The 15795-nt window shown below is 44.6% G+C and overlaps 1 protein-coding gene across 2 annotated transcripts in view; it reads left to right on the plus strand.

Annotated features, from left to right (window-relative positions):
• The first annotated feature begins 825 nt into the window (after positions 1–825).
• LOC123768739 (mucin-5AC) overlaps positions 826–15795 on the plus strand; it is an 83171-nt gene continuing 68201 nt past the window's right edge. Inside the window, exon 1 of one of the 2 annotated variants that reach the window (XM_069316297.1) lies at positions 826–988. The gene's annotated coding sequence lies outside the window, so the exon portion shown is untranslated. The remainder of the gene's footprint in view (positions 989–15795) is intronic. The other variant, XM_069316298.1, reaches the window with a different exon arrangement.

A 15795-nucleotide genomic window follows, 5' to 3' on the forward strand; every position in this document is an offset into this window, starting at 1 on the left:
CGAATACATATCTGAGGGAATTGGACCTCACCACGCTGAAAATGAGAAGGAACATGAGTGATATGGTTGAGACATAAAGGGTTATTCGGGGCTTGACAAGATAAACTAGGAAGAGATGTTTATATACACAAATATTAACATTATATATCTTGCATTTATGTAGCAATTTTGTAAGAACTATGAATAATATTTTAATATATCAACTTTTTACGTACTATGTGTGATATTTCTAATTAAATTTATACTTTTATAGACCCGAAGATTGTCTCGAAACGTCTTTGAAGTATGTCTTTTTTCATTTTATGCCAGCTGCTCTATTTAGCTCACTTTAATATATAATTTCGTGAATTTTACTCGTGACCGCAGAATGTATAATAAATGTATACATGTCCTTAATAATTAGCAACAAGGATAATCAGCGTGAACTAATTAATAACTTGATGATCGTTATTTCTGACCGTTATTACAATTCAAACAATATATATATACATTAGGATACGCAAATTTTTCTTCATCAATTTTATATAAAATTATATATCTCAGCGGATTACGGATGAATTGCTCATATTCTCTTAAAGAAAAATAGTTTTCTTTCTTTGATCAAATGTGATGGAATGAATGTGTATCAGTGTTTCATCAAAATAACGGGGTTTTAGCAGGTGTAGCGATGCGAAGAATGTGGAAGTAATGGCGAGGACCGGCAAGTTTTCCCCGCCTACAAGCCTTATGCGCACGCTGATTGGTGGGCTGGTGATGACGACCACAAAGCTTCATTTCTATTGGTTAGCATAGTGACGTCACCAACGTGAGAACTCGTAGTTCATTCACAACACAAGATTCAGTCTTGGATCTACTAGTGTAGGGTTAGGGTGCGTGGTCTATGGATTAAACTTTCGAACAGTGAACATTGTGCCGTGTGTATAAAACCTTAATCATTTCGACATCATTGCTGACATGGTGTTGATGGGTTAACCTGACAAAGAGGAAGGTAAGAAAAAGAAATCTTGAGTTATTCGTGATTTTTGTTCCTGTTTAGGACACGTGTTCTGGTTAATGTTTACAAAATTGTCATGCATGGGTAACTTGAAGTAATTATCAAAGGTGCCATTTTTAGTCATTACTCGCCAGGCAATGTTCTACACTTTGTTGTGCGTGTGAAATTTGCAACTTCCCCTTTTCCATTGGCAAAAGAACTGGCCGAAACGCTGTGTGTACTAGTGACTTTACAAGAATGTAAACACATCATACTATGTTCTCTCACAAACCAAATGTACCTTCATGTATATGTATATAAATAAATAAATAAACATTGATATTCTGTAGCAACACTTCGTATGGCCAGTCAGGCAGGTTCAGAGGTATTTCGCAAAAATGAATTTTATTAAGTCGCCAGTAAGTGGACAATTACTAATCGATTTTGCAAGTTTTACTTGCGAGTTCTACGCAAAAGGTTTGGCTTCCTTGGCGACTGCTTAATCATTAAGAGAATTTGAGAATAAAGGTATGTGTACTGTAGAAGACTGCTGGCCCATACGAGGCTGCCTATACTTATAAACAAATTCCCTGGTGTGTTAGTGGATTTGCAAGAATGTACCATTCAATTGTTAAACTCTACTTGGAAGGATTCAGTTTACATGAGATTCAGAGTAGGATACAAATATATCTGACAATACGGTGTTGAAGTCAATGAAAAAGATTAAGAGTGTAAATTATGTAGTATGCCGCATGCCCACACCTTAGATCATTATGTATTAGTGTCAACTTATTGATAGTTATAGAAAAAAGGAAATAAGTAGTGTACCACATCAAATTGTTTGGATGTGTGATAATGGTATGATATGCAGAATACTTAGGAGCTACAAGCATTCTGCCCCAAGAGTTTAACACTTATATGCTGTGCTTACTATATTAACCTGCAATGCTAAATGGGATTCTTGTATTGTGATTTGATTTGTACTCACTGAAATTGTGCGCCCCTTGAGGGACTTGAAGTAGAATAGAAAAATAAATATATTACATGCATCTACAATTAAACTACATTCCCCATGGAATGTGTTTATAATTATAATTATCATTATTATTATACTATTTTATTATAATAATAATAAAAACTACACAAATAGAAAAATAAATGTTACCAGCGAGATACACGTTTAAGGGTACCTAATATTCTTAACTGATGTTTGTGTTTGGCGCGTGAGGGGAGTATTGATAGACGTTAAGTGCAATGACTGTCATAGTAGATAACTTCAGTGCTTACATTGGACTAGTGATGTGTTCATTAGAGCGGGTGCCAAGGATGTACAGTACCTTCCGTACCGCTAGGGTGAGGGGGAGGAGGGGTTAAAACCCAGTGGTGATGCAGTGTTGACTCTGGGAAGCTGTATTGACTCGCGTTAAATATTCGCGTCTTGTAATGTTCAATAATGACTGCACTCAACTTGATCTACAATATACTTCGTTGGCAGCATGTGCTATATTCAACCACTCAAATTTACATGTGTATACTATGCTTTGATTGTATATACGTACAATCAAAGGTTTTGTTCTTAAAAGCACTTGTAGTATTAGATGCAATGATTATAATGTTCAAGCAGTCTTCATCTGCGTGAATATCAATAAAATCACTAGATTGCAACTGTGAGCAATGCATGTGGTAGTTAATGAATAAGACGCCGACAAGAAGGGCATGGCTTCTTGTAAATTTGAATTGTAAATTCAACCCTTTGGACCTGTTGGTAAAGTTTAACCACGAGACTTCTTACATGTAAATAGGTGTAATGCTTTTTGTTCTTGTGCTTTCAATTATTTTGTTTAAATTCTTAATGAATGAATATTGCAGATTGATTTTTATTATGTAATTTCAGAACAGTTAATTAGCCATTATAGATTAACTAGGTGACCAATAAAAATTTATTTCGGAATATTTTATGCACCTGCCAAAATTGTAAGCCTGGTTTGTCTAAGACAATATGGGATAGGTTAATGTATGAAAGGAAGGGATTTATTAAGTTATTGTAGTTCTTTGGTACACAAGACTGTGCCATGGATGATATTAATATAGCGACTGTAGCATCATGCAGAATTCTTTTAGGTTATGGCATCATGTAGTATTAACTAGGCTAAAGCATATTGGCCTGGTTGAGGTCATGTTCAGGCTACGACTTTGTAACAATGAGCAGTAACAATGCTCTGCCACTTCATGCAGGTCGGCGTTCAATCCCCGACCGTCCAAGTGGTTGGGCACTTGATCAGTCAACATCACCCTCCGTCCCATCCCAAATCCTTATCCTGACCCCTTCCAAGTGCTATATAGTCGTAATAACTTGGCGCTTTTCCTTGATAGTTCTCTTCCCCTGATCTACGTACCCGGTCTGTGTATAGGTTATGTACAAAGGTCTGAACTTTGTTTATGGCTTAAGTATACTTAAGCCACGTTAGCCAGGAAGCTCATGTTATATAATTTTGGATACAAGACGCAGTCCATGTGAGAAAACAGCAAAGCCAAGCTAGCCATAACAAAATTAGAATACAAGTACTTGCTAAATAGTGAGTGCCACGCCAGTAGCACCACGAGACATTGTGATAGTACCTGTGAAGGCAGGGAAGGGATATACTGTAATTCACACTTTGAAAATGCTTAAATTGTGAGATTCCTAATCGGCACAATAAAATCACCCTGATCGGCCAGGCTATATTTAAGGTAGCTAACAGGCTTAGAAGCCACAATCATCAATAATCTGGTCGATCAGGCTGTTATTAAAGACATTTGTTCTCAGGTCGGACTACAAACGTAAATTACTGAAACGGCAGGTCCAAAAATATCATGTCAGTGAACATAAGGAACCATATGGGACAGTAGTTCCCAACTTTTTCTCATTCCCTCTTTTTCCACCGTTACCACCTGTGGACCTGCTACAACCATGTTACCACCTGTGGACCTGCTACAACCATGTTACCACCTGTGGACCTGCTACAACCATGTTACCACCTGTGGACCTGCTACAACCATGTTACCACCTGTGGACCTGCTACAACCATGTTACCACCTGTGGACCTGCTACAACCATGTTACCACCTGTGGACCTGCTACAACCATGTTACCACCTGTGGACCTGCTACAACCATGTTACCACCTGTGGACCTGCTACAACCATGTTACCACCTGTGGACCTGCTACAACCATGTTACCACCTGTGGACCTGCTACAACCACGTTACCACCTGTGGACCTGCTACAACCACGTTACCACCTGTGGACCTGCTACAACCACGTTACCACCTGTGGACCTGCTACAACCACGTTACCACCTGTGGACCTGCTACAACCACGTTACCACCTGTGGACCTGCTACAACCACGTTACCACCTGTGGACCTGCTACAACCACGTTACCACCTGTGGACCTGCTACAACCACGTTACCACCTGTGGACCTGCTACAACCACGTTACCTCCTGTGAACCCCCCTACAACCACGTTACCTCGTTACCATTCAATTTACTCACATAAGTTGTTTTTATTTCGTTAAGAGGACATGCAATGTAATAAATAATTAATCCCATAAGCCCTATGAAATTCTTCTATGGATCCTTCAGTCTATGGAACCCCCAATTAGAGGACCACTGAACCAGGATGTAACGGGGACCATTATGGAGGAAACAGGAAGTCCACGATCTGTTGGTCATGATAGAGCATTGTGGCGTGATTCATTGGCTAAGTTATGGCATTAGGCTGTGGCTCGGATTTCATATTCGTATATAAATAATAGTTTTATTTTGTCGTTAGCATTTTTATAATTATTTTTGTTATAAAAATCTTTGTATAAGTTAATATTTTTGTACGGAATTGAGCTATATTTAAGGTATTTCGTTTTTTAAATCTCCAAAATTTGTGTTCGGTATAAAATTTAGTTTGATCAGTTTTGAGTAGAAATACTTGAGTAACTCTGTAAGTACATTCCAACAGTACCATTGGTAGTCACTGCTAACTCGGCAGTGTTCTTCGCCATATATGTATATATTTAAGTATGTATGAATGTATGTGTGTATATATGTAAAAAATAAATGGGCAACTTTCATAGCACCACTACGACTGTTGACAAACAAAACGACACAACTTTGTTTGACCCCTAAGTTTAAGAGTGGTTTCATGAAGTAGAATTTATTAATCAACAGCAAGTGAGCCAAGACCAGGTGTCATCAGTAAACATTATCACCGACTTTGGGGAAGGGAGGTGCACAGTGAGAGTGATTCCAGACATGTAATATTTAATTGGAGATAATCTGCGCCTCTGCATGTGTTGGATGTAGGTGTGCCTAGTTAATGGACGGGTGCTTGGTTTGTGGTCCGGATGTATTCAGAATTGTGCGGATACACCACACCCTTAGTATTGTATCAGTAATTATAAGCAGTCCTCGCCAAATAGTACCCAGCGCCGTGACGTTATATATTACAGTTAGCCCCAACGCCACATACACAGCGTCCGGTAATTATTCAGTCAACTCATTGAAGCACTCTGGAGAGCCGGTCGGCCGAGCGGACAGCACGCTGGACTTGTGATCCTGTGGTCCCGGGTTCGATCCCGGGCGCCGGCGAGAAACAATGGGCAGAGTTTCTTTCACTCTATGCCCCTGTTACCTATCAGTAAAATAGGTACCTGGGTGTTAGTCAGCTGTCACGGGCTGCTTCCTGGGGGTGGAGGCCTGGTCGAGGACCGGGCCGCGGGGACACTAAAGCCCCGAAATCATCTCAAGATAACCTCAAGAAGATAAGAATCAGAATCGAATATAGCTAGAAAAAGACTTTATGACCATTAATACACAAATATATTCCGACGTGATCAAACGCGGCTGAGCGCTTATCTCAACAATATTAAGAATAACGGAACCAAGATACTGGAGTTATCCCTGACATGCAGTACTAAAATCAGCGGAGATAGCAACACCCCCAAACTAGGCTAAAATGTTCCCAGGCTCGCCGGGGCACGCAGCCCCCTACATCACATAAAGGGAGTGCTCCAACGGAGATTAGAGGATGATTAAATATCCTTCAACTTTGTTTCCTTTGAATGTATTGACAACAGACACTCCAATCCATGATAATTATGACCCCTACATTAGAGTATAAAACAGCCTTTGTAGAGGAACCAGTCTGTAATGCGAAGCCAAAATGTTTTGTGTGAGGCGGACGGCGAGTGGTGAGGGAGGGAGGGAGGGAGGTGCAGGACAACAATGGCAGCGACCACAGTCCAAATTTCTTTTACAGTGGGAGTTGGCTTGGGGCTGGTGATGGGTGTCTAGGGTGCCTATCCTCTCCTCAAGTGGTGGAGTAGGGCTGGTGATGGGTGCCCATCCTCTCCTCAGGTGGTGGAGTAGGGCTGGTGATGGGTGCCCATCCTCTCCTCGAGTGGTGGAGTAGGGCTGGTGATGGGTGCCCATCCTCTCCTCGAGTGGTGGAGTAGGGCTGGTGATGGGTGTCCATCCTCTCTTCAAGTGGTGGAGTAGGGCTGGTGATGGGTGCCCATCCTCTCCTCGAGTGGGGTTGCGGTTTGGGAGCGAAAGTGACGTATAGCGAAGATGATGAAATTGAATGAATGGGATATTTAGTATTAATAAGAGTCATGAAAGAGAGAACAAGCCAAATTGGTGTAATTAGAATTATGATGGTTATTACAAATTTGCTCGTGTAATTTATATAATTAAGGAAAGGATCACAAAGTCCTCCACTAATCCCATTTAAGAAAATTTAACTATTAAAAGTTTCTAATCACTTTGCACTGTTGTGTGGCTGTTGGAGTACTGTGGTGGTGTGTCCCTGGCGCATGACAGCTCTGGACAACAGCGTTAACTTTCAACATAGATTGTTTTCGGTATAATTCTTGTCTGCTGGAAACTGTGCTACCACGGCAATGCGAATGGAAATGAGCGAATCGGGAGCTATAAGATGGAGCTGCGATGTTCCACGGACTAGACAGTAGAGTTAATGCATGGTAATTCTCGCCGTGTCATGGTCGCGGCATTGTTAGTTTTAGAGGAAGGAGGTACTGAAGGTCTCTGTCTATGTCTCTTGTTCACAGGTGGTGGGGGTGAGGCCTTGTTGCGACGCCAGAGGTACAATGGTGTGTTTGTCACTCATCCTGTCTCTCCCAAATGACACCTCTGATAATATTTATCTGTAATGTCACCCCAAGACACCCACATGACTGCAATTTGCTGGTCAAGTCTTCAATTTGTTGATTTGCCTGTTTAATTTTAGGTGATTAGCGTGTAGCGTTAACCATTTTCCAAATGGCTAGTTCTGACAATTGCGTCGAGAAGAGCTTGTCGTACGCCGTTGACAGACGATCATAATTTGCTGTAATGTCGGGTGTGAGGCGTGGGAGTCCTGGCGCTGTGTGGAGTCATCCGCGACATGGCATCACCTGGGAGATGGTGAAAGGCACCAGAGTGTGAACATAGTCAAGTATAATGATGGTTAGAGATCGAGGCTGAGTGATAAAGGACGGAATAGAAAACCCTAATTAAAAAGAATCGTTTTTCACTATAAATATAATTATAGTGAATGGAAATGCACGCTTTTCAAGACGGTCACGATGGCCTAGTTGTTCCAGCTACCAGGAACCAGGTGCAAGTTCCCCTCGATAGGTTACGTGGGCTGGTGCAGGTTTATTCTCGTTCATAAGTTCAAAACATAAGATATAAAAAGCTCCCAATTTCAGAATTTTCACATTGATCTTGTTAATACAGCTGAACATTGAACATTCGTTTGCACCGTCGAATGTGTAGGCAGACTGGTCCTGGTACTTATCCATTGGACACGCCATCAGTGGTCACCCTAGAAATCATGTTCTCCTGCCTCTATTACCAACAACTTGGGTTGGACGGTAGAGCGACGGTCTCGCTTCATGCAGGTCGGCGTTCAATCTCCGACTGTCCAAGAAGGTTGGGCACCATTCCTCTCCCCCCCCCGTCCCATCCCAAATCCTTATCCTGACCCCTCTTCCAAGTGCTATATAGTCGTAATGGCTTGGCGCTTTTCCCCCTGATAATTCCCCTTCCTTCCTGCCTCTATTGTTAAAAGTGTTACGTAAGAAGGTAACGCTACGTGTACTAGTGGCTGTACAAGAATGTAAGAACTCTTGTATATATAAATAAATAAAAGGTCTTGTGGGCGGAAAAGTGGGAAGAGAGCTGAAGAGGGTGACAGGAAGACTGACATTACATGTGCTCGACCTTGGGGGCGAGAGAGGGGCAACTCCTAGCTCTCATGGAATGTATGTATGAGCCACCGGAACTCTTAAGTCATCTAAATATGGTGCCAAGGTCAAGCGCTAGCTCCTGAGCCGCTAATTATCAGCTGTCGGCTGTTTAATTAATGCAACGACGGTTTTAGAGCTCTGAAGCGCTACGAGGTCGTCCATCATAATAAATCGTCGTAATTGAGGCAAGAGGTAGGTGCACGTCTCTCAAGTGAACTCACAAATGTTTGGTGAATCCTGCCATCTTGCCTTTCTATCCTGCGGCTCCAAAGTCAAACAACTCCAGGTAGAAAAACACTCGAATAATTTTAGTAAAAATATTTTTGTGGCTTAAAAAAAAAAAGATTTTTTTTGTGGCACAGGATACGAACATCTTGGATATGTTTGATAATATAGGCAAAATATAGGAGCGTTTTGTTTATAATGCTCATCTTTAAAACAAATTAACACATTAAATAAATGACTATTAGTGTGTTTGCCATCTCGGAGGTCATATATTTGTTTTATCTAATTTTGTTTGGACATTTTAGTTTTCGAGAACCACTGAAATGGTCATAAAAGTTCTGTAGGACGCGAGTCTGTGGCATGATGATAGTGTTTGTATCCTGTCGTGGGGGACAGGAAGCATGTTAGGCTCATCGAGATTCTCCTTGCCAACCACTGATCTTTTTCTGGATGCAACCCACAACAGTCGACTAACTCGCGAGTCATTATTTACTACAAGGTGGAAATCTGTCCGACTGCTCTAATCGTTGAGCTGCAAGTCGCCCTGAACGTTCAGCTGAAACCTTTAATCAGAGAATCAGTGGCGAGCAGTATTTGATCACAGCCTTCAGTAATTACGAGCAGTTTTGTGGATTGTTACATCTAGAGGATGTGATATTGAGTCTTGATTGGTGTGTGTAGAGTGTGGCATTGTTCCCCCCCCCTGGAGGGCCGCTGCGGTCAGACACTTTCCCGGCGTGTGAAGATCATCACAATGTTTACGTCAGGCAACAACACAATTGTTTACCTTTGATTGTGGTTCACATTGCACTCAAGATTGTTATACTCGGTTAAGGTTTCCTGAAACCTGCTTTCCCGTCAGTACTCTGTATATATTTTCTTGTAAACGTCTTGAGTTTGCAATTATTAGACTTACCTGCCGTGGTCCGTGAGAAGAATGGCAATTTTACTTAAGCTGACGAATGTTGCAATCGTCATAAAATGTAGAGGAATCCACGAGGAAGTGAGGCGCGCTGCGCGTATCATAAACAATAAGAGGCAAGTTGGCGAGCATTATATTGATGTACACATGAGGGAGGGCGGGAGCCAGCGCTGGAAACCCAGCAGGGAACATTGGCGTGATTGCCAAGTGAAGTTGTGGTGGAGGAAATGTGTTCCCTGATGGGGAGGTGGAGGGATAGTGGGACCACTTGAGGTCCAGGGTGAGGGGGACCCACGGCTTGGGCTTGATGGAGGGGGGGGGGGGTGGATACGCGAACCGTGTGGGAGTAGGGGGGGAGAGATGAATTGGTGGGTCTTGTGTGGGAGGGGAAATGGACCACTGTACACATTTCTTTATAGCTGTGTTCCTGTTTGAGATAGTGGGCGATATCCTGTGTTTGTGTGGCCCCGTGTGGCCAGCGACGACATGTCTTCCGCTTGGGTCGTTTCCCTACTATCTGAGGCTTCTACTATCTGGGACTTGCTTAACTGTCTCAAGTGAACAGCTTATCCTGTATGATATATTCTTTCAAGTCATTAGTCCATTAGGGGGCAAGTCCTTAATCCTATGTTCTTTGGAATACGACCCCCGGGAAGAATCGTTTAAGAATTAAGAAAAAAAATCATTAATAATATATTTATCTACGCATTTAGAAGTATAACACATTCAAATAATTTACGGATGAAACATTAATTATAGAAAAAGTACCAAGCGATATGATAAGTTACATATCGCTTGGTTATGAGTTACAGATCTCAGTTTCGTAAATTGAGATCTGCCATGAATTGCAGGTGGTGATATACTGGCGGGCGCGGGGCCGCGGGCTTGTGGCGGGAAGCCCTCCACCAGCCCGTGACGTCATAGGTCACTGGTTCACGCTTGATCCCGGATTCTTAAATATGCGTTTCACTCTGACTGGAACGCTTGGAACGGACGCGCTTACCGTGCGTCACAGGTGACGTCGGATCTCGCAGACTTTTTCATTATAACTAAGTTCTCTGGAAGAGTTGTGCTATTTATTTTTAATGCGAGTTTGCCATTAAAACTTGGTGATAGTGGATCATTGGGGGATGGGGCGGGTATGGGGGTGTAGGTGGCCTGGTGGGGGCGAGTGCTGAGCGGTAGACGAAGAGTCGTTTAGGTGACTTGATTCGTGGGCGAAATGCAGGTAGTCGTTACAGCCACAGCAATGTGGCAAATGTTACAAGGGTGTACTGGAAGGGTGGTGGATGCTGCAAGAGTCGTGAGAGGGTGAGCGACCCACTGGAGAGGTCAGTGGGTCGCTGCGGAGGGTTAGGTTGATTGTGGAGAGTGTGTAAAGCATTTTTATGAAGTATGGGGACTGTAACGGCATTGGCAGAGAGCGGGGAACTGGCCGGCAGACGGGCAGGTCGCCGGTTAAGGCATCCAAGCGGAGGGGTGGCAGGTCCACAGGTCAAGCCCTGGGGTCCGCTGCTAATTACACCTGACGGAGGTGAGGTTATTTGTTGCCCCCGGGTGGCTGTGGCCCACGGGTCTGGAGGTGGGGTGGCGGCCCCGTGGGACACAGCCGCAACAATGTGACCCAGGCAACTCGTGAGAACCCCGAGGTATCCTGTTCTTCAACCTCTTCAGTGGTAGGAATGACCCTGGTAGCGCCCCAAGATTGCCATGATCTAAAACATCCTGGCTACTGTGCACACCTTGAGGTTACCTTGCCTAACATAAATATTCCTCCGTATTTTTTCATAACCAAACTTTGACTGTCACATCTTGTACTAATTTATTCTTTCTTGCGAGGACGTTTTAGTTACGATTTTCTATAAAGTGTGGAACAGTGCACAGTGGTCAGTGTTTCTGTGCACTGCATATACACGGATGCATTCAGTGGCGTATGAACAGTGGGTGTTTGTATCCGCTAAAGCTATTTAATATTTCAGAATATTTGGCTGGTTTCACACCAAATATGGACCACATGACTGGCTACGATGAGTTGACTGGTGGGTGACTTGCTCAATTGCCGTGGTGAGAAAGGAGGGGAGAAGTGTGAACATCTTCATCGGAACATCTTAAAACTGGAATTTTATATTTTAGTCATCCCGAAGCAGCGTCTCTGCGAGAGATATTGAAGCATATTTGGGATATCTTTGAGACATATATTCAACAGTACACACAGAAATCACCTGACGGAGGTGCCCACAGGTCGTAGCTTAGTCGATTAAGGCAGCGTCTGGGATGCTCCTGGACGCAGGTTCGAATCCTCGTCACGGCCCTTGTGGATTTGTTCATATAGTCAACAGGTAAAGGTGTTCAAGAGAGCACTTAATAAGCGCCTCAAAATGATACCTGATCAATTCATACGTCAGACTGCGAGCAATTGCATTTGACAGCATGGTAGACCAGACCACCAACCAGGAGGCCTGGTCAGAGACCGGAATTCAGTACATTGATCCCCGGAACCAACAATAGGTAGTCAACAGTCAAGGCGAAGAAACGTTACCGTATCTCACATATGCTCTACGGGCGAATATGATGGCTGACAGTCAGTCCCCCAAGCAAAGATGTCCCTGACTTGCAATAATTGCTGCACGGATTATATTTTATAGAACTTTTTGTAATGTTTATTGGCACTGTCTACAGATAATAATTCTGTTCTTTTAGTAATAGCCTTTTGTTATAGGTAAAGGAACTGAAGTGTGTGCGTGCAGGGACGAACATTAGCTGTACTCGCCTAGTTGTGCTTGCAGGGGTTGTCTGCCTGCCTGCCTGCCTGCCTGCCTGCCTGCCTGCCTGCCTGCCTGCCTGCCTGCCTGTCTGCCTGTCTGTCTGTCTGTCTGTCTGCCTGCCTGCCTGCCTGCCTGCCTGCCTGCTTCCGTGCGCGCCTGCTTCAGGGTCCGTGAGGGAAGGGTGTTGGCGGTAATGATGGCGAGGCAAGAATGTGGCCGGCGGCGGAGGTGGTGGTGACGATAATAATGGCGCCGGTGGTGTTGGTGTGGTCCTCTCCACCTGCTGTCTTGTAACATATATATTTGTATGTCTGGCACATATTACAGTGTCCACCCACGTCATGACCACCTTGCTTCTGGTGCTGCACCCGTCATGTCACCCAGCCCTCTGGTGCTACACCCGTCATGTCACCCAGCCCTCTGGTGCTACACTCACGTCTTATTAGTTTTAGTGTCATTTTTTTCTGATAATTCATGTTCTTTAGCGAGGGTATATGTTGTGTCCGCGTATAGGATAGGTGTGTTACTTCCTACACCTCTCTGAGAGAGAGAGAGAGAGAGAGAGAGAGAGAGAGAGAGAGAGAGAGCGCGCGAGCACTTTTGTTCCTATCAGGAGAGGTCTTTTGTACGGGAGGTCTTTTTGTGCGTCAGTTAGTGGGTAATTGTGTAGGTTGGTGGGCGAGGCTGTCCGCCAATAGGGAGTTGTAAATGGTGGTGCTCACTCGCGGTGTTTCCCGCCCAATTATAGTACTCGGTTACCGTCACCAGCCCCCACCAACCACCCCACCCCACCCGTCATGTCTTCCGCCCCCTCACCCCTTCAGGTACACCCGCCGTCCATCGCATCCCTTCTCTCCCATCCCCCCATCCCTCACATTAATACTCTCTGTCCCTTATTACTCATCAAGCCGACCAAGTACCTTAACCTCGGGCTGCCCTCACTCGCCTCTGTCTTGTGTATGACCCTCTGTCCTGCGTGACAGTGAATACCAACATTATCCTCACTTTAATAAGACTTAATCGAAATCCTCAGATTAGGCAAAATTGTAATTATTTTGTCAATAAAGATGTTAATAATACTCGCTGAGGTCAGGCTACATCTATGGTGGCTGCCAAGCCTACGGAAGCACCATGGAATGGTTAGAATGGGAGCTTGGTCAGCCATACTTCCGCCTTTAGTGTTCCTGCTGTCTCCCTCCCTCCCCCCCCCCCCCCCCCTCCCTCCTCCCAAGCTCTCTTTGTGTCCTCTTATTTTGTTTCTTTTCCGCATTTTCTCGTATTCTTTCTGTAAGATATTAAAAAAATCGATACATGAGAATTAACAACTATTTGAGAGAGAGAGAGATGCGAGTTTTACTTAGTATAAGTAATTGTGTAAACGTGGGTAAAGTGCTCTATGGAACACCGGCTTAGGCTTGGGATCCAGCACATCTGGATCCCTTATCTTGAGGTTATGTTGAGATGATTTCGGGGCTTTAGTGTCCCCGCGGCCCGGTCCTTGACCAGGCCTCCACTCCCAGGAAGTAGCTTGTGACAGCTGACTACCTCCCAGGTACCTGTTTACTGCAAAGTGAACAGGGGCATCAAGGTGAAAGAAACTGCCCATTTGTTTCCGCCTCCGCTGGGGATTGAACCCGGAACCTCAGGACTACGAATCTGAAGTGCTGTTTATTCAGCTGTCAGGCCCTCCCCCCCCCCCTCCCTCCCCCTATACAGAGCTTCAAATGTACTTTTGGCCGAGTTAAGAAGCGGGAACCAAGAGTTAAAGCTCAGCTCTTGAAAACACATATATGTAGCTCACATAGGAGACGCAAGACAAACTAGACAGAATTCACTATGCAGGTTAAGATGTGGGGCGGGAGGAAGGGAGGCGACCAGCAATGAATACTCTCTGGTAATCATTGTGTAGCGTCTGTAGTGTGTGTGTGTGTGTACTCACCTAGTTGTGCTTGCGGGGGATGAGCTTTAGCTCTTTGGTCCCGCCTCTCAACCGTCAATCAACAGGTGTACAGGTTCCTGAGAACAAGAGAGTTCTTGAGAGTTCCTGTGTGTGTGTAGCGGAGGCCCTCCTCAACTCTCGCCTGCCCCTTCCCCTCACCCCGCCGTTAGTGACTGCTGTTATAGCCCTAAATGTTGCACTCTTGGAAGAGGGGAGATGAAGGGTGTTTGGGCCGCCAACCTCAACGAATCGTAAAATGTGAATTATGGCAGCATGAGGGCGGCTCCCTCCTCCCTCTGGCCACTCGCTTCCTCTCCGTCGTGTCAAAGGACCAGTCTTATTTATTTATTAGTGTGTTCTTACCTATCATAGCTTGCGGGTCTCAGCTTCAATGTTTGGGTCTGGCTCTTCCAAGTATCCGTCATCTAATGTACATTCTTAACCTCGTTGTTTTTTCTTATATCTGCATTTATAACACTGGGCTGCAGGTCACGTGACTTCCGGGGTTGTGATTGATTAATCATATTTCAATAAACTTATTTCAATTTCAATATTTCGCCCCCTGATCTTATTGGGACTCGCGACTCATCGTAATGACCACAGCTTCACTTGTTGGTACGAATACTCTCGCATCTTCCAAGCTTTCATTACATCTTGAATGTCACCAATAGAGTTGAGATAACTTGTCAGTTATCATACTCAGAACTGACAAGTTATGCTGCCACATCACCAAGAACTTCCTCAATGGCTTCGCGCCTTACCAAGCCATCAAATAAGCCCCAAATAAATTAAATTGTTGTAAAATATAACCATTAAAGAATTCCACAAAACTAAGATACAGTTACTGGAAGATTAACAACAGAGTACTGGCGTCCCCGAGGCCCGGTCCTCGACCAGGCCTCCTTTTTGTTACACACCCCCAGGAAGCAGCCCGTAGCAGCTGTCTATCTCCCAGGTACCTATTTACTGCTAGGTAACAGGGGAATCAGAGTGAAAGAAACATTTTGCCCATTTGTCTCCGCCCCTACCGGAGATCGAACCCGGAACCTCAAGACTACGAATCCGAAGCGTTGTCCACTCAGCTGTCAGACGCCCTTACGCCCTTATGTATGGTACCGGATGTCATTACGTGGTGAGCTCATATGGTGCCGGATGTCGCTACACGGTGAGCTCACGTGGTGCCGGATGTCATTACGTGGTGAGCTCATATGGTGCCGGATGTCGCTACACGGTGAGCTCACGTGGTGCCGGATGTCGCTACACGGTGAGCTCACGTGGTGCCGGATGTCGCTACACGGTGAGCTCATATGGTGCCGGATGTCGCTACACGGTGAGCTCACGTGGTGCCGGATGTCGCTACACGGTGAGCTCACGTGGTGCCGGATGTCGCTACACGGTGAGCTCACGTGGTGCCGGATGTTATCACAGTATCCATGTCCCTAGGCTCCAGGGAAGTTCTGTGTTCTTGCAATCAATCTTGCCAGTGTTGAAGGCTTCTATTCGTACTTGCAACTGAGGCAGTTGTGTGTGTGTAATAACTGGCCGACCTGTCTGAAGGGTTATATATCACTGATAGTTTTATCTTGGGCTGCTCCATTGTTATGGCGCTCTTTGCCAAGTGACTGAAACCTTAGCAACATGTTTGTGTGTGTTTCGGGGGAGGGGATAGCTATGCCAGCCTAGTGA

The sequence above is a fragment of the Procambarus clarkii genome, chromosome 83, assembly GCF_040958095.1.
Source record: "Procambarus clarkii isolate CNS0578487 chromosome 83, FALCON_Pclarkii_2.0, whole genome shotgun sequence".
Lineage (NCBI taxonomy): Eukaryota > Metazoa > Arthropoda > Malacostraca > Decapoda > Cambaridae > Procambarus > Procambarus clarkii.